Here is a 26,521-nt window from a genome sequence, read left to right as displayed (position 1 = left end):
CACAAAAATATTAATTCCGAGTCTTGCCACCAGGCGAAAATATGGCCCTGTAAGCAATGGTAAGGTCGCAGAAGAAGGCAGGAAAAATCAAACGCACGAAAACGGCGATTCTGGCAGGTTTATTAGCATTTATGATTACAAACACTGTTCGATATAGCCTCCCGGCTCAGCAACATGTCACAGTATGGTCGCCCGTCTCCCGCAGCATATGTTGCACTGTACACGTAACAGGCCCACGAGGGGTCATCTCCTCAAAGAAAAATGGACCAAGAATGACGGAACTTGTAAAACCACGCCAAACAGTCACATAACCTGAATGCATTGATTGGTCCTGCAACAACCAAGGAAATGAAAAAACGCAGTTCCACTGCAAGAACGTTCTGATGTCAGAGTTATGGGAAAATGCACGCCATGGCTGCTTTCAGCGCCATATTTTCGCCTGGTGGAAAGACTTGGAACTAATAATTTTTGTGGCGTAATTCTCAAGTGCATTGCTTAGTTGGCATATGTACGGACTTTCAGACTCCTACGATCGTTGCAGCTCGGGGCTGTGCCGTGCTGAACACCGTCAGTTTAATTGTGAACACCCGGTACATGGCGTAATTTCAGCGTTAGGTTCTTTGCATATGGAGAAGGTTTTTTTATTTATACATGGGTCCTGAAATCATACTTCATAAGATATCAGACTAATACCTCAGGTGGTGGACTACCTTGCACGTTCTGATGTATTCCGGTCATTACCTAGCAAGTGGTGTTTAAAATGCTCGCCGCCTGCAGCAGTCGCATTCACCAAAAACTTTGCGTAACCCTACACAAAGAAGTCTAACGGGTTCAGATCAGGTGATCGTGGAGGCCAAGCAATTTCGCATTTCCAGACGTATGTCTATATAGACTTTTCCTTCTTTATGCATCAGGAATCAACCCTAAAATTATGCTGTGTATCTTTGAAACCCCCAGTTTATTTATTTTTGGTAGTGATTTAACGTAGCACCAACACTCGAAGGTTTCTGGCGACGCGAGGATGAGAAACAGCTGGGATTGGCAAGGGAACGGCCGTGGCATTCTTAAAGGAGAGCCTCAGCATTTGCCTAATATGAAAATCGGAAACTACGGAAAACAATTCAGGGTTGCCAATGGTGGGATTCGAACCCACCATCTCTCGAATTCACTCTCTCAGCTACGCGACGGTAACCGCACGGCCATCTCGCTCGGTAGCTGAATAATGAATTCAGGGCCACTTGCAGAGATAAAGCAGTGTATAATGAAGGAGTATGTGTGCATGTGTCTATTAAATTATCCTGAAAAGTACTAAAATTGTTGAAAAGTTCTCAGTAATTTCGGATGTTGTCTTCGTTATGAAGAGACTTTTTTAGATCGATTTATCAAGTATTTGAATAATCAGTTGTATTTTATATTGGAAACTGAAATATTTGGAATTTCAACTATAACGCAAGCTATTCCACACCATGTTCCTTGAGTATATTTTAATGATTTATAGATGACGGCTCCACACGCTAGGGTTTACGAGATTGTATCTTAGTCCTAGTATCTGCTTTTTTACCCACAAGAATACCGTTCTATAGCTTTACATAAAGGCTGGTTGTAGTTGCACTCAGTATATTTGAGGACAATTGAGGAGCTACGTCAAGCTCACCACGCGTCATCTCCAAATCTGCAGGTGTTCGGGATTATCAGTAGTCCCTTTAAAGCCGAGATCCATCATGGCTTCAGCGCCATGTGCTTTGGTTGATTTGTTGCCTGTGACTTTTGGGAATGCTCTCGTTAAGACTGACGTTTTCGTTGCGTGTTCCAAATAATTGAGTCGTACTTAAATCTGGACCTTACAGATAATTTAAGTAAATTTGGAAGTATCTTTGGGTGAAATGAGAGAACAAATTGACGACCTGTAAACAGTCTCACAGATATCTCTTTAATGATCATTACTAACATCATATTCAGGTAACGAAAGAGCAAGTCTGACATCTTGTAAAGATGGCTCAGTTGATGGAAGAGTTCACCAAGGTGATTCCTTGGAGCAGTCTACTTGAGAGAAGAGAAGAGTGGAAAAATGAAGAAGACAGAGCAGTTATTGGACTGGGGCCAAATTGCGAGGGCGGAGGGACTCGTGTTGACCTCCTGGGTCCAGGTCGGGAGAGGGTGATGACAGGTCCCTCCTCTTACTCCTCCTACTCTCTCGTTTATTGACTTACTTTGGAGGATCCTTAGTGGGCGTTTAATATATAGGAGCAACGTCCACTGTAAGTGAGTCGACGTTGAATGATGATGGGTTTAAATTTCAACTAAGTATCTGTTTAAACGAGTTCATAATAGATTAAAAGTATACATGCTATGGTAGCTCTTAGAGAAAAAATACCTGTAATATATGGTATAAAAAGTGTTGCAAAACTTCAAATATGGATTCCTCATATGTAGAGAAGAATTATGTCAATATGGGTGCGGAAATGATTCATTGTGCCGTTCGGGCTTCCAAGTACGTGAAAGTATGTAGGCAATATAAGTACAAGAGTTTTTAGACTTCAGATTAATAGGTTATAATGCAAACTAATTCGGTTATTATGAAGTGTAGCCTAGCCCCACTTCCGTAATGTAGCTAGAGTAACAAATTCTACGGGGTTCTGGTGGGCCGTACCCCTTAAGCTTATGCAAATCTCACGGCTCAACCGTTGTGCATGGTAGAGTGAACTTGTTACTCGCCTCAGTACGTCCACGTTCTAACCTATTACTGCCTAAAAATCCAGCCTGGGTACATGCATCATATATCCGTCCCTATTAAGGAATATAACCGATTGGCCTTCCAGTCAGTTCACACACAACTATATTTATGACAATGATTTCTTTTGCTATGTTTTTTTGCCATTGTTATATCTAGACTCCGAAGTTACAGGCAGAGAAAGCTTGGAATGCAAACTTATTTGGTTTTTAGGAAATGTCGACCAGTCCGCCCGTTCATAATGTAGCGAGAGTAACATGAACCCTAAAAGTATTGCCAATAATAACGTTTGTATAATTATCAGATCCGCGTCTTCATCTTGTTCTGGAATGCAAGAAACTTACTGAACAAAGTGTAGGGGAAGTTCCAATTTGTTAAGGTGATTGTACCGTGTCTGAGGTGGATAGACTTAATTAGTCGACGCATGCTCTTTGAGTGGTTTGCTGTCTGTAATTAGAGTGGTTCACAGCATTCCATTGTCAAGAAGATGGTGGGTGGCTGAGGAAGGAGGAGGAAATACATAAGCAAGTGAACTAGAGGGAGAATTTCTCTCTCTGTGTTAATTCCGAAAAGTTATAATCATGGATCCGCCAGAGCCCGCAGCAACTTGGAGAGACAACTTTGTCGTCTTCTTGTCTGTGGGGAGAAGTAGCGTTTCGCAGCACAACTAACCTCTGATGAGGAGAACGGATGAGCTCAGCAAGATTGCTTGGATGCCACTTGTATCGCGGGTAGGTTTATAGGGACTGGCTTCGTCAAGTTCTGTTAAAGCTCGGTTTACGGTAAGTTTACATTACAATGCTCTCTTATGGAATCTGCATTACTCTCAACTCACAGACAAGTGCCTTACGTAAGGTGGTGCTATTATCGCCTGGCTTGAAGTAATGCTTATCTGTGCCAACTAGTTAAAGTGAGAGGATTGAGCACAATTATAATGGAAAAAAATAATATGAGTTAAAATAAGGATCAATACAAATCAACCAACTTAAAACCCAAGGAGCAAAGGCTAGTCTTCAGATCTCCCTTGAAATAAAAAATAAAGGGAGTTTATAACCTTTATCAAGCCAAATCCTAGAGGATTAATTTTAGAATAGGAGAAAATCAAACGAGAGGAAAATTTTGAGAACTTAGGGGAGTGGATAGTAGCTAAGGACTCTGATAAAGCAGCAGGATAAACTAGATAAAAGTGGCATACGAACGGACGATGAATATCAATGTTTTTCACAATTTGCTTTAGGTTGCACTGACACAGATGGGTCTTATTGCAACGTGAGATAGGAAAGGATGAGGGGTGGGAAGGAAGCGACCCCGTGTGCCTAGTGTGGAAGTGGGAACCACGAGAAATCAACCTCAGGGATGCCGGCAGATGGATTTGAACCCACTGTCTCCCGTGACACAAACCACACGCCCACTTGCGCGGCGGAGATATCTACAACAAAATATCAGTGTCCTTCAAAGACGAGCTTTGGTTTTATTGTTCAATCATTCGTGTAGACGCTTTGTATGCAGCAGAAAGCCTTACATTGACTAGGAATGGTCTGACTGGAAAGTCGGAAGCTAAAGAAGGAAAAATACTGAGAATGATCCTGGGGCCAATCCGAGAAATTGGTGAGTACAGGAGGTGGCAAAACAATGCACTGTGCCATCATATGAAGAGGATTACTGACACCATTCGGAGAGTGTTGCTGGAATGTAAGATGACGGGGAAAGTCCAAGTACCTGGAGGAAAACCTGTCCCGCCTCCCATTTGTCTAGCACAAATCTCACATGGAGTGACGGGGATTTGAACCAGAGAACCCAGCGGTGAGAGGCCGGTGCGCTGCAGCCTAAGCCACGGAGGATGATCGACATGTGATAATATCTGAAACTGCTTCAAATGAGCGATGAGAGTTAAATAGAAATACTTAAATATACAGAAGTCATCATGGGTAACTGAAAGCTGATTTAATAATTCAGGCACGTGTACGAAAATTATTTTCAAAAAATTGACTGATTTTCGTGCATTATTATTCTTTGGAGTTCTCTATTTCAGAATATATATAGTTTACATATGTTAGCAAGCATATTTTGTCCTAAAAGTTGTTTTTAAAAAATGTCTGCACTAACTAGCCGAGCCCCTTTAAATGTCAAACATTTGAAAGTGTCATAAATTTTCCACCAGTAAGGATATCGGAAAGCAGTAAGTAGTATTTTATCGATTAGCTTCTCTGCGTAAGAACCGACCTTAGAGCTGCCAGCTGCTAGATTGTAAAAAGAAGCTAGTAGCGTGCATGGCATTCTCTAATTTAAACATTCAGTATTTGCCTGGTGTGAAAATGGTAAGCCACAGAAAACTTCCTGCAGGGATTATTACAACTACTTCAGAATTAAGTGACTCATGATTTGAACTGCTATACGAACTCTATAAATTATCCCCATTCTTAACGGGGACACGTACTATATATTATCCCTAATTCTGACACTGAAAATGATTTAACTACGATTTTGATTCAATGCCTTTTCGTAATTGTTTTAAGAAATTGGTAAACACTTGAATATAATCCACTGAATTGATTTTCAGATAGAAGTTTATATGTTATTGAAACTGTCTAATGAAAAAAAGCAATGATCAAAGAAATTTGTTCTGAATACTCACGCAATGATCAAGTACTTACTCCAGGCAGATGTATGGAAGTACTACCAACGTAAAGAATGAAACATTCTCTACTAATTCGTGGAAACCATACTAGATCAGTAGGTTAAGGATATGGAGGTATTTCAAGGCAATCAAGAAGCAACATGATAATTTTTAACTATAAATTCGTAGAAAACTAGACCTTATTTCAAGAAAAAGTACATTAAAAATGATACAGGAAACGTATCGTGAAATAGGTTTGGAGCTGAATCCCTCTGTTGTCTTTGTTATCCTAGAGTATCCATTATTAAGTCTCGACGGGAATCAGGAAATGGAGACATTTCAAGGAAGTGGTAACAGAATAGTTGTTAACTACAACACGGCATTGTGCAGGACGAATTAACCGGACCAGTGTCGCAGGGGAGTATGAAACTTGCAATAAAGCAATGGCTGATGTGAAGTATGAGAAAGTATCCATAAAGTCGAACCAGTCTCATTTTAGAATGTTGACTCCCTTTATTTATGTATTCTTACCGTCATATCTTCTTCTTTCGTTCTGGCTGACTATGGACCATGTTAATTCGAATTCAGCTTCATCCGTTTCTGGTCTTTAATCCTCGTTCAGTTCTCCTTCACCCTTTCACTCTGCAATCTCCTCCTTTCTTGGGTACGGGATGTAAACCTCTTGGTGGCCCTGATCCTCGACTTGTAAGCATCCCTGTTACTGATTTCCGTTCCTTGTATTCCCATTTCTTCCATGTCCTTCTTCACCTTCTGGTACCAGCCCACTGTAGTTTTCATGATCTCAAAAATTCTTATTATTTGATTGGTCAGTATTCCCGGGTTCATTTTGTAGATATGCCCGAAGAACATGACTCTCCTCTTCCGGATTGTACCTGAGATCGATTCCATCTTGAGATATAATTTTTCGTTTCCTTTCTTTCTGTATGATCCATCATAATTATGCTCTTTTGGATCCCAGTATCTTCCTCAGAATCTTTCTCTCCACTAGTTAAACTTCTTGACCAACCCTGTTTTTATCAGGTTCAAACCCTCAGCTGCATGTAAAACCTCCGGGCGGAGCACTGTCTGGTAGTGTCTGAGTTTTTCATTGATCACGATATTCTTCTTCTTGTTTTTCTTATATCATTAATATAAAAAGCCTGCATGTCGGATCTGAATTTTTCCTGTTACGAATGATGTCTTGATTTTTTACGTTGAAAATACCTAACAAATTATTTTTAAGGTCATCAACCACCCCCATGTAATCTGTGGATTTATCGCGTGATTTACACCTGCAGAAGTCAATTATTAACTTAATATAATAATCAAGAATCAACATCAATACCAACTACAGGTGCTAGACGTCAAGACAAGGATTTAGTACTCTTCCCTAAGCCAAGTCGTAGCATTCACCTTCGGTCCACAGGATGGTAATATGTCATGCTTCGATAACGTGGCGTTGTCCTGAGCGGCTGGCTCAGATTAACCGGGCCAGGGACGCAGGGGAGTACGCAACTTGCAATACATCACTGGCTGATGTGATGTATCATAGCAGGCGGATGTGAAGCTCCAGGCGATGATAATATCTCGAGCCAAGCTGCCTGTTAAGTTTAGATAACTCTATGACAATCCCCGAGGCGTATTTCTACAGACTAATTATGCCATAAATCTGGAGATGACACCAACAATATAGTGATGGTAGTTTGGAAATTTTCGGTAAGATTTCAACTATTGTTTTCTTCTATTCAATCATAGCACCATTCTAGACTTTTCTGTATTCTCACATACACGTCCCACAGGTTATGCGTTTTTCCACGTTTGGAGACAGTATATTACCATAATTATGTCGCTCAGGAATTTTTTTTAGTAAATCTACCGACAGGTAATGGTTTAAATGAGTACACCACAGGCTTGAGCCTGTACTGAATCCTGATGGACTCAGAAAGCCAATAGTCTGCCAGTTGAGCCACTAAACAAAGCTGGAGCCAAAATAAAATACGACGGTTGTGATTTAAGTCGTGGAAGCTTTAATGTTTCGCATGAATGGGGATTTACATGACAAATGGAAATATATAAGTGAGAGTGGGTGCTGTGGGATGTATTATTCATGCCAGGGTTAGGATATAAAACGAGAAAACTGTGAGCCATGAAAACATTTACGGTAACCCCTTTTACGTTAACCCGTCAGTGTAGGCCCTCAAGCATTGCCCACAGCAAGTTGGCAGTAATGCAGAGGCGTCCAATACCAGTCGCCTCAAAATGTGTGACTTTTATATGTTTCACAGTGTTGGTACTGCCCCCGTGTGTCTCATACTGTCCCCCACCCAATGGCTCCTCTACTTTGGGGATGAGGTCAAAATCACAGGGAGACATGCCCGGTGAATATGGAGGATTTTCGAGCTCTTTCCAACCCCAGCGCTAAAACTGGATCAGTGCAGACTCTGCTGATTGGTGTCTGTGTTGTCATAGAGATGGCATTGTTGTAACTGGAGTAGTGTCCATCTTCTGTCCACGTGCATGCACTGGGTAATTACTGGACGTGACACATCATTCAGAACACTAACAGGTAGTCCGAGCCGTGGCCACGTCGTTGCTAGTTTCATATGCGCGCTGAAATGCTCCTGCCCATTTCGGAACGGTTCGGTAAGGAAGGGCATTATACCCCACATTTCCGACAAGCTCTCTATCAGATTCTTTGTCATTGTGACCCCTGCGAACGGACAGTTTGATATACGCACCCTGTTCTTGTCTCATCACATCAATTCCGTTCAGAACCTGACTAAATGCTACAATCCCATCCCTCTGTGCGTGGTACTTGTCGAACGCACCGTCATCTGGTGCTGCGTCCATGTTATATGAGTGTCACGCTTTCTAGGACATATGACCGCTGTATGGTATAAACGTGAACATTTGAGAGAATTGTTAACAATACTCATACTCCAGCCGTCCCATACTGTCTCCAACATTTACAGGAATTCATGGTTCTACAATGAACATTTTAACGATTCAAAAATGGCACGTAAAGAAATAAACTGAAATGGCATCAGTACAGAAAATACTGAAAATGGTGAAAGTTTAAATATTGGGTGAAATTTGTCGTCTGTAAAATCTGGTACTGAGCAAAATACAGTAGAGATAACCTTGTCGTTATTAAACGGATACTTTATTATAGATTGTACACTGTAATGACATTATCAAATTCCCTACGGAGAACACAGTGAAACTATGAATGCAGTTGCGCAATACAGAGCGTATTGAATTAGGTAGCAAAAGAGACGCACTACACAGCTCCTGCGATATTTATTAGCTTATTGGCTGATGAACGAACTGATTTATCTGTGTGTTGTTAATTAAGCTGATGTAGATGGTTATGTGCGGTCAGCTCTGCTTACTCACTAATTCGACCTCCATGATCGAAATACTCTGTTATTCTCTAACAGAAATAATTACAATGTACTTCACTAGTGAAAAGTTGTAAGTATTGTATATATAAAGGCATTAGTATCACCAAACCTACTTGACCAGAATGAAATCAGGAAAAATCACTCACACATGGGGTTTCAAGGAAGACGAAAAGACTAGACAACATACATGGTCAGAGCAACGAAAACATATCCAATCGTTGCGCATAAAGGAATACTGGGCCGACAGGAAGGCCGAAAAGTGGTGATTTCTCGTAGTCCTAAGCGACCCATTTACGAAGAAAAAGAAGAAGAAAGAGATATACATAGAAAAGTAATTAAATTCTTGGACTAGTTGCTTTGTGTGTCTGTGGTGCAGTACAGAGGATTGGTTATACAACGGGATAGTGCGTGACAGCTCTTTGCTAGTCCCAGAAGCAGGTAGTTGCGGAACTGTGGTCTGCGTTATGAAAGGTAAATCATTGTCAACTTCGGGCAAAGTGCAAATTTCTAACAAAAAATGGGAAACTCCGCTAGTGAAACGGTTGAGGTGATGAAGGCGAAATCGGCCGTATCACCACGATGGCAAAGACTCGCACTAGCTTTCTGAATCTACTGTGTGCCAGCAACCTCAGCTTGGAGACACGTTACAACTTCCTGAGATGCTATGTATAATGAGAGGTGATTCAGGAAACGATGATGTTCCCCATCTAATAAAGGAAATTCGCATCGTACGAGAAATTTCAGCATCAGAATATCGTGAAACATACAAAACGTTTAGGGATCTAGTTTGTAGTTTATGTAGAGCAGGTAAAGATATCCATGTGACTGCCATTCTTCTTTCCCTGAAACCAGAATATGTGCATTTTATGGAAGCTCCAGCAAAGGATTTATGTAAACCAGTCCTGAAAGTTGATATTCAGAGGTAATTTCAACGTATTGTAATGTAATATCTGACAGAACAGCTCTTACTCCCAGTAATATGAAACTCATGGTATCTCTGTCTTCTTTCAGACTGATGTGTGAATTACTTACGAAGGCTTTGGCCCTGTTTGTTAAAGTGGCAGGATAATTTTTATCTAAACACCCACGCTTTGATATATTTAATATGTAATTTCTGCAGAAATATAACCTTTATCTTTCTTGCGCATATGAAACAATAAAATGTGCGTTACTGCAAATAAACTATCAGCTATATTTGGTCCAGTTTTATCGCTGAAGTAATGGAAATTAAATTGAGCGAAATTGACGAATAAAAATAAAAATAGCGAAGTATATATTGAAGTAACTTTTTGAAAATGACGAAATAAGGCAAAACTTTCCAAACAGTCAGGAGCAAGTGGGGTCTACCCGTTGAACAGTAATGCAGGCGGGTTGCACGAATTGTAGGGGCCTTAATTGAAAGTCCGTAACCTTTAATGTTTATATAAATTTCGCAGCGGAATCTGTGTTCGGACTAGGAAAACTTACTTATCTCTTAAATAAGTTTGCATTCCATCCTAGTACCCAAAAGTCAGGGTTCTGCTAATCTGACACGTTTAGTGCGGTGACCCCCGGAACATTCTCGCCGAACGGTTAAGCCTTTGACGTGCTGAATAACGAAAACAAAACGATTATTCCTGTGGGAATTCTTTTGAGTGTCCGACCCGTACAGCAACACCTCTTGTCTCTCGATGAACGTCTTTGAAAGCCTTCCTCACTCCGACAGGAGCTGCGATGTGTAGATTTTGCCATCTATCATGCAGCAGAGAAATTTGTGTTCTCGCCATGTTTACTCCAATCTTACACGTGTTCTCTGTACGCCATCGATCTTAAAACTGATGATATTGAACCGACCGACACGACAAATGTTTTCTAGTGGACAAATACCGAACCTCATCTGGGATTACAGTCACAAGTGTAACATGTTTGAACTACAGTGACATGAACAATGTGATATCATAACACGCAAAACTTTTTTGAGAACTGTATAATAAGCTTCAAAGATTATATTTTGTTGATGCAACAGATGAAGGCAATTTATTTCTTTGTGATAAACCAGTATAATTAATGTTTTGTATGGACGGAAAGCTCCACAATTTGTTTGAGAAAAGTCGCCGCTGCAAGGCAGCGTGACATAAAGCAAGCACTATGCACATTAATCACAGCTTCAAAAGTCCAGCACGAACACAGCAGCCGCAAGCAAAACCACGGGACGTTTGGTTAGTCAGTAAACCAGAAATGTAAGGCACATACCTACAGGGGGTACATGCACAGCAGGTGGGTGTCAACTATTTGTCCTATGGATCTCTCTCTCTCTAACCAGATTATGAAAGGTCAGAAGTTGCCACATGAATATGCCTGGTTGTTCGTGTGAAGTTGGGATTTAATGATGTTATTTGCTTTAGGTCCCACTAACTATTTTTTTATGGTTTTCGGAGACTAGGTGCCGGAATTTAGTCCCGCAAGAGATCTTTTACGCGCCAGTAAATTTACCAACACGAGAATGACGTATTCGAGCACGTTCAAATACCAGCGGACTGAGCCAGGATGGAACCTGCCAAGTTGAGGTCAGAAGGCCAGCGCCTCAACCGTCTGAGCCACTCGGTCCGGCCAAAGTTTAGGTTTCGAGAAAACAACATATGCACTCTAAAGTCAGAGCACAACTGTCTGTTCAAGTATATCGACAATTTTTCACGAGATGTTGATCCACAATTGATGGTCATTGATCTGCACTTACGGTTGTTGCCTTGGTGGCAGATTCCATATCCGTTTATTTAACATTCCATTTGTCCAACACTTAATTACTACTCTTATAAAATAATATTCGCTCAGATTTGTCCTTTTGAATTTCTATTTTCACCCCCCATATTATGATATTTCCTACTCTTAAAAATCTCTTCTTACTCCCAAGACTTCCCAGCCCGTATTTTGCCAAATTTTTGTCTAACACTAGGGTACCTTCTTTTGTCCAAAATCACACGGAACAAACGTGCTGCTTTCCTTCGGATCTTTTTATGTTCTCGCATCAAGTAATTCTGGTGAGGGTCTTATACATCGAAACCATATTCTAATTAGGTTCTTATCAGAGATTACATTACAGCCTTAATGCAGACCCTGAGTTCCGTCATAACCATACAAGCTCGTTAATCTGATTACACAATGATCTTTACTTGTATTAACACCTACGTACGTAGACTGATCTCCATGAGGTACTAACACCACTTGAATACAGCAATCAAAACCGAGAGGCCTTTTCCACGCGATGAAACTTTTCAACCTGAACCTTCATCCCCTTTACCATCATACCATTGTCAGCTGTCATTCTTACATAAATGTTGAGATATTTATGTAGTCATTAGCAGTTTTGCAACGTACTTAGTATTCTGTAGAGTATTAAACAATTCGTAAAAAGCCTTATCTGTGATTCCAAGCAGTTTACTCATCCAAATAATATATATAAAAACTAAAGGCCCAATAATAATGCCTTGGAGAATCCCCGTGTTAATCATTACAGGATCATATAATGCTTCACTTTTAATTCTCTGAGTTCTGTTCTCCAGTAATTATCCATCCACGCTGGACATGGAAGTTCAGATTTCAAAGACTGAATTCCATAGTGTGTGTATTCACGACATAAAAATATGTAAAAGGTCCCTGTGAAGACTACAGATAAAGTCAGATATATAATTTTCGAATAATTTTTGAACTTCTACTATGAATCAATTTTTGAATACCCATGATAAATTTGATAACAATTCAGGAAAAACCTGAATAAGTAGCTATTATGATTGGGTGTCGAATTTTCCTTTCGTAAAGTGTGCGCACAAGCATTGTTATAGTCGTGCATGCTTATAATGCATTATTTTCAAAGTTGTAACATTATGTCTACTAGCGTTTTCTTAAAATTCAGGATCCATTTATTCACAAAAAGTACTTGTGCTGGTGTTCTTGTAAAAATACACCCACACCTTGTTTTACAAATAACGTTCGGTTTTTTAGACGGTAGTATTTTAGGGTGTAAACTTACTGATACGACTAACAAGTGCAGCCTACTCTGTACAACAGTTATGCTATCAGTTCTGCATAAACTTTAGGAGTCCGGCCCTTCATAAACCTTATAATTTATGTTACGCTCGCTACATTACGGAATTGCCAGCTAGACGACTCTTCCTAACAACCAAATTGGTTTGTATTCTAACCTATTACTGTCCAAAATTGCGTAGTCTATTTATATAGTTTATTTTTGCATAATTTAGTCTCGAATGACTGAAGAAATGAACAGTTACAAAATAAGTAGCTCAGTAATCAAATGACGTATTAGCAAACTCAGGCAAGGTCATTATCCCCTACCCAATGACGTCGAGACTTCCTTACGTGTGCTAGTCTATTCTCACGTAGGTGAGGTTATGATGTCACGATGATGTATTAATCTAACCTGCAACTACGGACACTAACCTAACCTCATTGGGTTAGGTTTGGGAACGAGGTTATAGGGAGGGCAGATAGGGTCCTCTCTTCCCTCCCTGGGGCCACCTCCTGACCTCCTTTCAAAAATACAGGAAGGGAGTGAGATTTATCTCTCTCTCTCCCAGAGGACCACCGCCTGGTCCTAGACGAAAAATATTGCCGGCTTCTTTGGGAGTAGGCAAGAAGCCAGGCAATACAGAATGCAAGGAAATGCATACGTCGAACCTTGATATGATACTTCAACTTGGCGGTGACTAATTTGAGTATAAATGAGAATTTATTCTATATTATCGATATGTAATGTGGTAATAGTGACAGAATATCAAGAGTTTTATGGCAGGAGCTGAGAAACACATGTGAATGGACTGTAAAGATCCTTGCGCTAATAATATTAGGACAGAATCACAGAAATCAGAATGTAGAATGGTATTTATATCATATATTTAGTTTAAGAAAATTTGAACTACCACTCTACGTGTTACTGGCTCAAACTTGTGATTGTTGGGGATTATATGAAAGATTATAGCATATCTGTGATTCTTAGTGGCAAGTGTGAATAGTATTTTCTCAAAGTAAAAACAACGAAATGAAAGCGTCATGAAAAACGGGGGCGAAACGTTAGATACAGCAGTTATTTGCGTAATATTTACGAAGCCTGTAGAAATAACAGAGTAGAAAACTAACGAAATAAGTTATTATCCCATATCACTAAAACTGAAGCGAGTCTATTATTGGATATTTTCTGAACGTCTATTTTTTAATTTTTTCTAAATGTGTAAGGCACTTATTACTCACCCTGTAGCAAACAGATATTCTGTCCTCGTCCCACGAGGCATGCAATACTAAGAGCTCTCCTACATTCAAAGGAAGAAAGAAAAGCGTAATATGTGTTTGTAAGAATGTAACATTTGTTAGAGTCTACACTTTGCCTTGAAACCCGCCAACCAGACTCCACCCACACAGAACATCCCTGTTCCTTCAACCACAATACAACACATCTACATCTGATTATGACAGTCATCACGGGAGAAAAAGTTGACGCGAGTTCTAAATAATAAGTTATACACCGAAGAGGGAGGAGAAAACTTTCTAGTACAAGAAAGTTACACACAACAAACTAACTTTAAGAAAAGAAAGTTTCAAGACGTAGTGTATGTGTGGATATTATACATAGACGATAAGGTGGAGGTAATATATGAGGCAGATGCAACGTAAAGGAAATTTATTGAAATAAAATAAAAGCATGTTGTTAGGAATACAGAAAAGAAACCAGTGGTATACTTCTTAGAAGGAAATACGAAGTTAAAAATATGGAAGAAAGCGAGCTTAAAGTTGTGCTTTACAGAGAAGGAGTCTGTCGAGTTCTTTCCATGTTTGTCGATCCGGAATGAGGGAAAAAATCTGTGAGTAGAGAAATACGTTAAAATTCTTCTCACTGCTATTATAGAATTAACTTCAACTTTTTAATAAAATCACCACAACGAGCAATAGACAGGGAAGTGCATCGATACTGATAAAGAGAGCCCATATTCTTAGGGAATGACAAGGTAGAATGCAACCTGCACGACCGTTATGCTATGAGATTTTCACTAGCTTTAGGGGTGCGTTCTGTTAAATCCCCTACAATTTATATTTCTCCCGCCACATTATCCCTTTCCCGCCCATATTTTCACTCTTCTTATTCCCAGGTTTCAACCTATGATAAGGAAAAAATTTGAGCAGAGCACGTTGTTTCAGAAATGTTAAACAAGTAAAAACTATTGATCACAATGTATTCAATTTTTTAATAATATTAAAAATCATCCCTTCACATCCATTTCTCTATTCATCAAGTCACAAAGTTGTTGGTTCAAACCTCAGCCTCGCTACAGATACTCGACACAGCAGTAGGCTGTATTTGTAACATTCTCATGTTGTCTGAATCCCTCTAAACCAATAATCACGTGATTGTGTAAGTGGAATGATGCCCATGTATATTAGCTTTTACTTCCTCTGAGCAAGTATCTTCACACCCTGTATCTGTTTTACCGGAACGTGGCCGTTTGAATGCTCCATTGTTATATATGCAACTGGCTATGTCACTGAATAGTTCTTCTCCTCGTAAATATATAGAAACCTCTCGTAATACTCTTTAGAAATTATGGACAGATTCAACATCGTTCATATAATCATTCGGAGTTACGAAACTTTTTTTTACCTGAAATATCGTGGCATCGCTATAAGGTCCGATTTCTCGATATCCGTTTTCATTTAAATCACTCTTATCACCAAAATGTTATTCCTTGGTATGTTATTCACTTACTAAAAATTCACCTCCACTCCTACTCAATGATTCTATGTCACTTTATTAGTCTATATTCAGCCCAGTTTCAATATCCACGGTATTGAATCCCGCAGTGTTTACGAACGAAACAACTGACCCGCGCTCGAGGAAGTTCAAGACCGTTGCCTAGACAACGTCAACACAGATTATCGCTTTTCTTTTATTTCCTAAGCCTTGTAGATCGTACTGCGTGTTCAGGACTTATAAAAACTTCACTGCGGACAAAAAAAGACAAAACTACCGCATAGATTGCAGACGTGTGCAGATAATGCAGCCGGGTGCTATCAAGCGCTACGGGCGTATGGAGGAGGGAGCTAGATGACACTTGTGCATTCGGACCAATTAGTGCCTAAAAATTGGGATTTCTTCTTTTTAACATGTTATTTCGCTCCAAGGAATTAACCATTTTCGTTATTTCAAAACTTCATTTCCGTTTCAATAAATTTCTCTTACTTTTCATCTCCTCCATATACTGCACAACATACTTTATCGTGTACGGGTGATCATAGCCAAAGGAGCTTATGTGGTATTCGAGTAGTATCAATGTTGAGTTTCGCCCAGGTATCACACACAGATTAAGAACGCAGGTGAAATATAAAAAAAGTATTATTATTATTGTTATTATCATTGGTTCATCTGTTCCTCTCGTTGGTTGAATGGGCAGCTTACTGGTCTTCGGTTGAGAGGTCCCCGGGTTCGATTCTCCATACAACACATTACACTACGAATCGCCACAGAACCATGCAATATTGAATACTTCTCTCCACATAGGGTGGGCATTAGGAAAAAATGTATCCGGTCGTAAAAATTTGGCTAAACCCATACATTGTACCGACCCAGGAATATAGGGAATAGATTAAGAAGAAGAAGAAGAAGAAGAAGAAGAAGAAGAAGAAGAAGAAGAAGAAGACTGTTGGTTCATGTAAGATGATTTTCGACAACATACGAGTGTACTTTGTGCACGTGAAGAAGTCTATTAATGTGTATTCTTTGTGACATTAATCATCTGTACCTGAAAAACCAGTATGGACTCAGAGTAAAGGAAGCGAACCTCGAGCAGTAGAAATTACTCACTCGAAAATTAACTCCGAAGTTCAATAATGATCTCTATCTTGCAAAATTATACATGCACTGAGTCACCAATTGAATAACATGAATCGTTAATGGTTATGAATTTCATGTTTTTGGTCCGTATTGAACTGAGAATAATATATAAGTAATAATAATAACAACGTAAACGTTTCCACCTTTTCAATACTAAAATATATTCACAAAATTATAAATTACACGGTACTAGTTTCGACCCATCTAGGGGTCATCATCAGCCGTATTGGAGCAAAGATCACTTTTGGCGAAATCCTAAGAAAATGTTATTTTTAAGAATAACAAGTGAAATGAGATGTTATTATGGTAATCGTTAATAATACAAGGAATATACATACTAAGAGGTTTTTAACAAAGAATAAAGTATAAATGGGGTGTTGTAAAAATTATAATCATGGAAATTAGTAAGTTCTTGCATTGAAATGACATATATAATTTTATATTATGGCTTAGGAAGAGGGCTTAAGGTGGGGCTGAAGGGTGCAGGAGAAAGTGTGATTGTCTTTGAAAAAACCCTACATCGGGCAAACCGGGAGAAACTTCATTATCAGATACCACGAGCACACTAACGCAATAAAATACAACAGGTTTTCAGCCATCGGCCAACACATGCAAGATTATAACCATAATTTCACCAATATTGAACAAGACATGGACATCCTCGTATTAGCAAACAAGGGCCCTTTACTCAACATAATGGAAAATTACTACATACACCTAGACCAATACTTTAATGCCAGTCACAATCTCAATGAAATCTCAGAGAAACCCAACATACTCTTCGATCTATTTATCACTTTCCTCAGAAACAATAATGCAGCCAACCTAAACTCAATCCTAAATTTAATCAAAGGTACTTTTCCAAGACAATTACACTTTCTCCTGCAACCTTCAGCCCCACCTTAAGCCCCCTTCCTAAGCCATAATATAAAATTATATATGTCATTTCAATACAAGAACTTACTGATTTCCATGATTATAATTTTTACAACACCCCATTTATACTTTATTCTTTGTTAAAAACCTCTTAGTATGTATATTCCTTGTATTATTAACTATTACCATAATAACATCTCATTTCACTTGTTATTCTTTAAAATAACATTTTCTTAGGATTTCGCCAAAAGTGATCTTTGCTCCAATACGGCTGATGATGACCCCTAGATGGGTCGAAACTAGTACCGTGTAATTTATAATTTTGTGAATATATTTTAGTATTGAAAAGGTGGAAACGTTTACGTTGTTATTATTATTATATATTAACATGAATCGGTCAAAGATCTAAGGATAATCCTAGATAAACATCTTTCTTGGACGCAACATATGGCGATTATTTCCAAAAACGTGTCTTGAGCTCTAAACTCCAGAGTTGAAAGGGTGGCTTTTTTGTACATGAACGTTACCTCATTTTGACAATGACCTGGCTGCCACTCTTGTTGAGAAGTTATAACGTGCTCGTCAGGTTTAGGATATTCTCTACTGTAACCGTGCAACCTCTGCTTACGACTAACTAGGCTGGTTTAGGCTATAATAATGCCGTAACCTTCATCCCCTATGTCTTTATCACAGAATTATATCTATATTCTCTTCAGCTTATAGTGATTCTCAGTTCTGCTTGTCATCCGACCAAAATCATGGAATGCAGTCTTAACGGGACACATTATTATCTATACTCTCCCATCAATAAGACACAAACTCTTTTGTCGTTTCTACAGCATGACTGTGGCATACGCTACTTAGCTCTTTCCGAGAAGCCAGCCCTGCTACTTTCAGGAAACAGTGCCAGCAATACATCCTCAACAACAACCTAAATTTCGTAAATTTTAAATTGTCGGCAGTAGCGATTCCAGGTATTTATTCGATTACTTGTAGCTATCATGCAGTCAGAATTCAGTTGTGTACATTCATATTTTTTGTAGTTCTTTTTGCTGCTTTCTGACTTCCATCTATCTCATCATCGTCCATTATAATACTATTGTTATCAATGTTAGTATTACATAAAATTAATAGGTGTAAGTAGTTTGTATTTCTCATTACTACTGGGTATAGCACATTGTACCTCATAATTTGTTTAGATGGACGACATGGCCAAGCGGTCCTAATCTTGCCACAAAATAAAACAACTAATCCAATATCTTTTCGGTGTTGCTGAGATAAATAATGACACGCCGGATGCCATTTATGTCCAAGTTCAGCCCTGTCGGCTTGCGGGGTGAGAAGGGGGTGGAAAAGAAAATGTCCAATATTTACAGAGACTATGTATGTATGTTTGCTTGTTCCAGCGTAGCTCTCAAAACAAACCTGACTCACAAATAACTTTCTATGTGGAATGCTTTGGGAGCAAGATACCCCTAGCAACTCTAGGGGAGGGGATGATGTACAAAAATGCTCGTAAATGACATACATTAGTGTTGAACCCATAATTTTTGGGGTTACTGAGATGAATAGTGATACTCTGGATGCCTTTTAAATCCAAGTTCAACCCCATCGGCATGGGGGAGGGGGAGGGGGGTGATAAAGGGTGAAAAATAAAACATGTAAACTGACCTATATTAGTGTTCAATCCACAGATTTCGGGGTCTCTACGCTGATTGGTGACAGTGCCAATGACGTTGAAATCATGTCAACGTCACAATTAAGGAATCTACAAAAACACTTCACACATAATTGACAGTTAATACAAATCCTAAAAGTTTAAAAAATCGAAAATTGAAGTTCAGTCTAAGGTTGATGGGGGTAGAGATACGACAAAAAGACATAGGACATAGCGCCAGGTACTACATCTAGTTCAATATAATTTTCAACGTAGAAGTTTGTAAGTTTTTATACAAACCCCAATGCATCGGTTGGAAGAGATATTACAAATGATGTCACTGAACAGTCCACAGTGTTTGTAAGGGAGAATCAATTTTAACGCCAGTTTTTCTTCACACTGTGTTATCTGCTCCAGGCAGACTCAGAGAAGATGCCATCCGTTTTCATTTATTGAACCAAGTGTAGCCCGACAAACTTCTTCCTCTCATGACCCTGATTTTATTTTGTGACTCCTGCGACTTTTATTCGTTTTTGTTTTATTTAAAGGAAACGGATAACGTGTGCGAAAGCTTTGGAAGTCTTTTGGCTCAAAGGCAAGAAATCCCTTGTTGACATTATTTTTAGCTCTATATGTAATCCTACATCGCCACAGGATGCTCCACAAGGAAGATGCTATTCTTGTTTTCAGAAGATATGTACAAGCTGTCAGAAGTCAGACAAAAATTTGAACGATTATAGGGAAATGTATGTTTCACAAACATAAGATAAACAGTTTAGTTGTAGACTGTTTTGTCTCCGAAATTTCATTGCGAATACTTGTGTAAATGAAGGTCACAGATCACTTCACATGGTTGTGTGGGTATTAAGGGATTTTAATAAGGAAGTAAAAACAGAGGACGTCACTTGTAAGACCCGAACTGGAGGCTGGTTCTAATGTATACTAATGTCTACTTGATTCGCGAACAAGAAAAGGTCCATAATGAGTCAGCGCTGTTTGTTCTGAGTGATATCCGACTTAAGGGTTGTGTTAGAAAAATGATGCAAACTTTGGGTTACAATTCTGTCATCTAGGCGACAGCCATAAATCCAGATCAGGAGTGAATTATTGATTGATTGATTAAATGATTGATAACGATGCACATCAAGAAAACTTAAAGAACTCAACTGCTACCACTTAAACATTCACGCAGATACCGATCAGCTACATCCTGATAAGCTACGGAGTTATTTATTTTTAAATTAGGGTATTTTATATATGTCTATGTACTATACAAGGTGTATCAGAACTACACCGAAAACACAATCAGGAATGCTCTTCGTGTTATGCTAAGAAATATGGTGCATTCAGATTGGCGGAGACATTTCCTTTTCGACGAAATAATATTACTTTCTTACACCCGGGCACAAGATTCAAATTGACGAACTTGCCGTATTTACAGTAGTATGCCAGAGCACATGCACCTATCGTGCTTCAGGGAAGAGAAGGGGAGAGAGGGGAAGTGTGGTTGAGGGTGGAGACAGAGGTAATGCTCCGCACGTATGCACACATTTCGTCTTTTGACTCGCACAAGATGGTCCTCGTCTCTTACAGGCAATATTAAACATCCGCAACTGCACACACAGAACAAGAACACTGTGTAGTTAAGATACACTTGTCAGTCAAGAAATGCACCGGATCGTTTCTCCTCTCGTCTGGTAGTCTAAGTAACGTTCTTTACTATTTAACGTACTCGAAGATGAAATGCTGCCGTCCCTCTATTGCGAATTTCTTCACTTACAACTTTGTAAATGGAATGAAAACCTGAACGAAGGAAACAATGCGCCCAATAGTGTGAATACAGTATATGTTCAATATGCACCCCCTCTTACTTCGATGCACTATTCACAACGATGTATTATTGAGCCTTGTACTCTGTTCAGAATGTGTGGTGTATCGCGAAAGCTGCCTGTATTCTTCACACAAGTTCATCTTCTCTTGCAAGGGGATTCGCATTGCAGACAATTTGTGTAGAACAAACTGTACACTGTCTACTGGGTCTGGGAAGAGATTATGATAAAAGAACGAGAAACTTGTGCATTAGCTCTGACTCCCACTTCCCACTTCCCCTCCCTTCTCTGACACACAGCGACATGTAGCGGCTAATCCGATTGCACCATCGGTCTTAACAGAATACGAAGAGCACTCCTAATTTTTTTTCGGTATACTTCTGGTACATCCTGTACATGCATTTTTATCCGATGCCATTTAGACTGCCCGCGTGTCAATTTCGAAATTCCATTTTACTCCACCAGGTGCGCGATCTGTGGCTGAATTTAAATTAATGTTATTGGGTAAAACGAACTTTTATCGGACTTCCACTGCCGGTTTTGAAGCCGCGAGACCGACACGCTGCCACTGACCCAGAGAGGGAGCTCTCCAGCTTGCATGGGATTCATGCACGTAAGATTTATGTAACTTTACAGATTGAAATACTCAACGTCGTTTTTATTTAATGACCCTCGTATATCCCCATTCTGTTGCTAAACGCGACGTCGATATTACGACTAATTGAACGTTAAACACAGACTATTATTTATGCACACAAGCAGCTGCTTTGGTCCGATACATTCCTTTCCAGTTGAAAGCATCACCGAACTAATCCTTGAGCAATTAAATATGGAGGTCTACGCCAATGAGAGGCACGATGTGGTGCGTGGTCGTGGATTATCCGGCTAGTAAGAGAGGGATCAATTGGATGAGCCTGGGATGGGCGTGCTGAATAAAACATGGTCCCCTTAACGCAATGAGACTAGCGCGGCTTGTGTTCCGTAATTCGACATTGCTCTGGTGGCCAGGGTACAACCAAACTTCCCTCTTAGACACTGTGTGCCCCTTTCACGTTCTATTTGCATGTAATAAACATAGTATTATAAGTAACTATCATAGCAGATAATTTACATAAACCAGGTGTGTGTTTTTCACAACTGGTTTTACGTAGCAGTGACACAGATAGGTCTTGTGGCAACGATGGGATAGGAAAGAGGTAGAAGTGCGAAGGAATCAGCCGTGGCCTTAATTAAGGTACATCCCCAGCATTTGACTGGTGTGAAAATGTGAAACCACGGAATACTCGCGCAGCAGCGGGTACCATTTGGTGTAAGGAAGGGTAAAGGTTGTATTTTTTTTTTTGCAAGGTCATAGACACTCAAGTATGATTAACCCGCTTGCCGCGCATGCCTCAGTCTGGCAGTCTCACACAGTCAATGTTACTGTATAACCACGAGGTACTTCTACTTTATTGTAATACACGTGTAATTGCTCCTTTGGTGAATGTTTAATTGTATAGTATTGAACCAACATCTCACAGAACTAGAGAGAAACCTGTTTACAATGGAACCTCTACATAGCGGAAACCTGTGTTAAGGGAAATATTTCACGGCCCCATGAGGTTAACAGTAAAATATATCCAGAGATACTTGTACTTGGCGGAAGCTACCCAACGTGGAAACGGAAACGGTTTCTCAGTATACGGCGGACAGTAGTCCATACAATTTTATCCGTGTAATTTTTCGAATGCGATGAAAGTGGAATTTAATTTAAAGTAATGCTATTGGTTATAGGTCCCACTAAATACATAGTTTTACGTTTTTCCGATATGCTGATGTGCCGGAATTTTATCTCGCAGGAGTTCTTTTACAAGGCGGTAAATCTATGTATATGAGGCTGGCGTATTTGCTCATATACCACCGTACTGAGCCAGAATCGAAGCTGCTAACCTGGAGTCAGAAGCCCAGCAGTTTACCGTCAGCCTGGTATTATGTTTTGAACATCATTGAATCCGTATGGACGTAAATAGCGTTGGCTATCCTACAAGTTATGCCTAGAAATCAACTATTGTATATTTAACAATTTGTCATTTTTGAGAGAAATTTGAAGGAAATTTATGGTACTGTCCCTCTTGTGTAACGATTAAGAAATCAGGCAGTATTCTGTTGTTTATCGTAAGAGGTCCACAGCGCAGTAAAATGACTAGAAATCTTCTCAGACTTCTGTCCAGAACTCCAGTAAACAATATACAAGTACAATGGTATCACGTTTAATGGAAACCTGTGCACAGCGGAAAAGAAACCAGGTACCATGAGATAGCGTTCCGTACAGCTTGGTAAATTATCAACCTTTACTTCTCTGTCAAAAATTCGTTCAGAAGTCATCAGAAAAATACCATTATACAGTTATTTTCTTCAATTTTTATGTATACCCCCGCCGCTATATTCCTCTGACCGGAGTAATTTTTGTTGTCTACATTTCTAATGCCCAATCTCCACCACTGTGCCTTCCAGAGATCAGTCTCCGTTAAGTGGTCATTGGAGACTCACTGAATAGAGGAATTTGAATCTTGCATGTCATAATCAGAAATATCCTATCTCTTACTCTGCTTTCCCAACTTGGTAGGAAATTTTTTCAAAAACGAAATACATTACTAGAATGTTATTGCATTGATGGACGGTCCGTACAGCTTGTAATACGATTGTATAGCGAGCTATGTTAATGTTTATCTCAGTACTATGCCTTACGTGCCAGTAAATTGTGTGGGTCCTGTTGTTACGGCAGGATGACTGAGTACATCGAGAGTGAACGAGCAATCATTATGTTATAAATATAATTTAATTTGATGTTCTTTAATCTTCGCGTTAGGAAACAAAAAAGGGAGTGTTAACAGTAATACTGTGTGGGGCAGACAAGATCCCCGCATGTGGTCCTGTCAGCTCAAGCCCTGGGTTTGAGTCCTGTCAACTCCCGCTGTGCACTGGGCGGGGCGGACATGCACCGCTCGTGACGGTACGTCCCCCTTCACTTAACACGGATATACATTAATATGCCATCAGACATTCCCGTCCCCCTTGCGAGTGAAGGTTACTGCACAATAATTAGAGGTTAGTGATTCCAAGAGCTCCCAAAAATCATCGAGAATTCAGGAAATACTGAACAAGTAGTTGAATTTGTTATATCGATTATTACGTAGGGCACTATGACCAACAGAGGCAAATTACAACAATATAAACACAGCTTCCTTATCAATCAAGGGAGAATGCTTGCAGCAATAGAGGCAACACACCCATAAACTTGATCAGATTCTCTTCACAAATATATGCGAATCGCACGGAGATATTTCCCAATAGGAAGATATCCACAGTTCATTTATTAAACATACTTAAGGCGACACACCGCATATAAAAAGATATCTTTACCTAATGCATGGACTTTACGAAAATTTGTGGGAATGTTCCCTACATAAAAGTAGAGATATTATGAACATTTCTTTCATATAGTTTTCCAAAATATTTTTTTCGAAAGTTTTAATTCCATTTTTCATGAAATTTAATTAACCTGTTAACGTAAATTCGTAATTAGGTAGATAATACTTCTTTTAAAAGCACTACGCATCGATTTTTCTGTACATAATTTATATAAGGAGAGATATCGTACTAAAGTTTATGCAATTTTTACGTTCTAAAATTGTAAAATTAAAATTGGCAAACAATGCATTATTGCAGTGATAGATTGTTTGAATTCAGCGGAATAACTTTGTGACAAGAAAAAAAAGAAAATCATTTCAATTTCAGTCATAAAAATATTTCACCAAAGTGACCAAAATATTGATTGTTATCTCCGGAGTGGTCTGCCTCTTTGGTGTAGTGGTTAGCGTGATTAGCTGCCACCCCATAGGTCCGGGTTCGATTCCCGGCTACGCCACGAAATTTGAAAAGTGGTACGAGGGCTGGAAGGGCGTTCACTCAGCCTCGGGAGGTCAACTGAGTAGAGGTAAGATCGATTCCCACCTCAGCCATCCTGGAAGTGGTTTTCCGTGGTTTCCCACTTCTCCTCCAGGAAAATACCGGGATGGTACCTCACTTAAGGCCATGGCCGCTTCCTTCCCTCTTTCTTGCCTGCCCCATCCAATCTTCCTATCCCTCCACGAGGACCCTGCTCAGCGTAGCAGGTGAGGCCGCCTGGGCGAGGCACTGGTCATTCTCCCCAGTTGTATCCCCAGACCCAAAGTCTGAAGCTCCAGGGCACTGCCCTTGAGGCGGTAGAGGTGGGATCCCTCGCTGAGTCCGAGGGAAAAGCCAACCCTGGAGGGTAAACAGATTAAGATAAGATCAGAAGATCTCCGGAGTGTCGCCTTAACTGTATATATACACAGTACAAGAACAGACCGTAATTAAGACACATATAACAGTCAAGAAATGCGCCAGATCGTTTCTCCTCTCATCTGTTGGTAGCAGTAACGTTCTTCATTATTTAACACGCTCGAAGATGTAACGCTGCCGCCTCACGATTGTGTATTGCTTCACTCAAAACATTGTAATGGAATGGAATACTGAACGAAGGAAGCAATGGTTTGACTACAGCAGATGGTCAATATGACCCCTCCCCCACATCTACTTCGATGCACAGTTCACTACGGTGTAGTGGACTCTGTTCATGATGTGCTTCTCGGTTCCCACTTCCCCTCCTTTCTCTGTCACACAGCAACAGGCAGCGGCTGGCTCTCTAGCACAGCAAATACGGTGAGTTCGTCAATTTGAATCCCGCGCCCGGAAGTCACTTCATCTTCTCGAACAGAAAAGTTTTCTCCGCCATCGTTCTTAACATAACACGAAACGCATTTCTGAATTTTTTTGTCGATATTGTTATGATACACGCTGTATTATCCTCCTCCAGATCCATCATATTCAGGTCTCATATTTTGCATAAATATTTCTTATGGCTGGGCGTCCGCCAAAAATTTGTGTGCCGCAATGCGAGAAAATGTGTGACGGAAGTGTAACCATAGCTACCGTGCAGGCTGTGATGTAAGGTACTGTTACCTAGCAACGGTGCAGCCTGTGTCTTATGGCTGGTTGCCATCTGAAAATAGCAGCTGTTGATGGCTATTCAGCAAAATCTACTGAACTGGAATAATCCCAGAAGACGGGTTTTGGTCCACTTTTATCAATCTCCCAAAAAAGGCAAATGCCGAACGATGCGAAGGTCACAGAACCATCAGTCTGATGAGCCATATCCTAAATATATTCTTAAAGATCATTCATTGCAGAATCCGTGCTAAACGTGGAAAAGTGATAACTAAAAGTAACAGTTTATACAGCATTTCTACTTTCAGGTTTGGATTCAGTGGTCGAATTATAACTAATCACCTATTTTCGTTCAAAGGAGAAAAGAAAAGAAATGCTTGAATTTGTTTATCAGTATTCTTCTTCTCCTTCATCATCATCATCATCATCATCATCATCATCATCATCTTCTTCTTCTTCTTCTTCTTCTTCTCCTTCAATTTTTTCCATTTAAGGGCCACGGAAACTAACTTTGTGCATTCATC

Source organism: Anabrus simplex, chromosome 12 (genome assembly GCF_040414725.1).
Source record: "Anabrus simplex isolate iqAnaSimp1 chromosome 12, ASM4041472v1, whole genome shotgun sequence".
In the NCBI taxonomy this organism is placed as follows: Eukaryota; Metazoa; Arthropoda; class Insecta; order Orthoptera; family Tettigoniidae; genus Anabrus; species Anabrus simplex.
The sequence above is the reverse complement of the archived record's forward strand: the minus strand, read 5'-3'. Positions refer to the sequence as shown.